Raw genomic sequence first — 2,875 nt, forward strand, 5'->3', positions numbered from 1 at the left:
ATAAATTTGGTGGAAGCATTTTGAGAGTTCTATTTTCTGAAAGGCAGTTAGCAGAATAAATGAACCTCTTATGATCATATATAATCGTCACAAATTTTAGTGTATGATTTAGTTGGTGTCTGCTGAGTTTTGGACCACAATCATAAAGAAATGTTTTTTTTTTTTTTTTGGGGGAATTAATAGACATATGAGTTTAAGTGTCAGATTTATATATATATATATATAAAGACTTGATTGGAAAAAAAAAATCTTATGGTCATATACAACTTATGTCTCAATAATCATTTTCGGTATTCATATATGTGGTTGTGCAAACTCCATTCGCTCGGCTGATTCCCATGGTAGTGGTAATTATTAACATTCATATTCATATATATAATCCTCTGGCTCTTCTATAATTTTTATTTATGTAAGTTTGCTTCTTTTTTTTCTTTTTTTTTGGTAGTGGTACTTAATTTTTGTGTAGGTTTTGTTGTCAATTGCATATATTTATCGAATGATGGAAATAAACCGTGGATATATTCTTGCCATGACAACTGCTCCAACAACACTAATGTCTAGGAGTTGCTCCGCCACATGATTACCCTTATTATTATTTTTATTTTTAGTAATAACAGTTACTATTATTATTATTATTATTATTATTATTATTATTGTTAATAACTCATAAAAGTAATGTACCAACATATTGGTGTAATAAAAGTTTCTATTTGCTTGATTGAAACGTGCATGATGGTTAATAATAAGCAAGTATCTTAGCAAAAAGACAACAATACCATTTGATGTTGTCTAACCCATAACAATATTCACTTTGTTCTTACAACGTTTTTAATGGAGATAATAGAAAATGAAAATAAATATATAACACAGATAAGGACAATTTTTTAACAAATGCTCTCCGACAGATTGAATGTTGAATTACAGTATCTGAATTATGAGGTTGATGTTGAATGGCGCAGTGCCTTTGATGATGTGGTTCAGACATTGCCAAGATGAATACTTAATTTAGTTGATTTGTAAAATATTGCAAAATTTTTTTAATAACAAAATTTTCCTTAAAAAATTAAATTTTTCAAAAAAAAAAAAAGGTTAATAAATTCTATAAATTATTAATATCAATTAATAGCGTTTATCTACTTTAGAGAATAATTTTTAAATTAGATACATATTTATTTTATTTAGATTTTTACCATATCAATTTTTATACCATATATATATAATAATCCATATCAATCATTTTATCATTTGAGATGCTTTTATAATGTGCCTACTCATCACCCTCTCATTATTGTCATCATTGTTTTAGTTTCCTTGCAAAGTGTATTATTATTTTTTATTCAAATTAAATGAACTATATACAGCTATCTATATGTATGCAAATATGGAAACACTCGTCAATGATGTCATGCTACATTTACAAAAGTTGTTTCAGTTTTGGTGTAATTTCTTCAAGGAAATCAGTCAAATATTTCCAAAAACGATTAATTTTTTTACAAATATACAGTACAAATTAGGGGTAAGCCAGGATTTCAAAACGGTGGGGGCAAATATTAATATAAGATACAGCAAAATAAAACAATTTTTATGCACTAATATTATATATATATGCAGTAATATGCAGTGATATAAATAAAATTTATTTTTTATAAATAAATATTTTTTAAATAGTTTAAATAAATATAGTGACATAAAATAAATTATAACATATTTATAATAGTTTTTTTTTTAAATTTCTTTTTTTTTTAAATCTTAGCTATATGTGTATTTGGAAAAAATAAAAATAAAATAACCTTTTTTTGGCCAGGGAAAATAACTATATTTGACTATCATTTAACTGAAAAAGTAAAAAAAATGTAACTATCGTTAATTTAATGTCATCTAAATTGTATTTAAAATGAGTTTTAGCTACCTTTCCTCTCTTTTTTTTTTTTTTTTTTGAATGACTTTATCAACTTATATTACTCCTTATAAGGTATAAATAACTTTATTTATGAATTATTTAATATTGGTAAATACTAACAACATTATATTAAGAAACATTAATGTTAACTATCAAAAAATAAAATACTTTCATGTAACCGTGTTGCATTACGCACAAAAAAGTGTTTATGAAAAATGTAATTTAATTTGAATAAAAAAATGAGTAATAACAATATGACAAAAAAACTATTAATTCTAATGCAAATAAGAACTTATATTAAAATGAAATAAAAAATTTAATAATTTTTATTAGAAAAATTGTACGATCAATATCTAGCATTTAATTTTATGAACATATTCAATCAACAAATTTTTTGAACATATAAAAAGAGTTCTGATTTTTTGCAAAGATAAAATAAATAATTTTAACATATAACAATAGAAATTATATTTTCAAGACCCCCCCAAAAAAAAATAAAACGTTAATTTTAACAATATATATTTTTGAAACATAAACAATATGTCCTTGCAACAATATATATATATATATATATATATATATATCTTTCTTTTTCTTTTTCTTTTAATAGAATAAACAAGATATTTTTAAAATTATGTAGATAATAATAATATTTTCCAAACCAAACATGAGAAAAACTTCAAAGATAGAAAACTTTAAAATAAATGGAAAAAAAAAAGTTTTTCGTTTTCTATGCTTATCCGTGATTATGTTGTAGAATGGATGAGAGTTTTATTTATTTTTTCTTTAATTAACGTGAAAAATACTTGATGAGGGAGTATAATTGTCAATAAGAGAGAATTTAGGGATGAAATTAAAGAGATTTAAGGGTCCGACGTTGTTTACCTTTTTGACCTTCAATAAATACTTTAATAAACCATTTTAAGTGTTGGGGCAAAACAATAAAATTGGAAAAAAGAAAAATTTACATTTATA

Source organism: Ziziphus jujuba, chromosome 12 (genome assembly GCF_031755915.1).
Source record: "Ziziphus jujuba cultivar Dongzao chromosome 12, ASM3175591v1".
NCBI classification, from domain to species: domain Eukaryota; kingdom Viridiplantae; phylum Streptophyta; class Magnoliopsida; order Rosales; family Rhamnaceae; genus Ziziphus; species Ziziphus jujuba.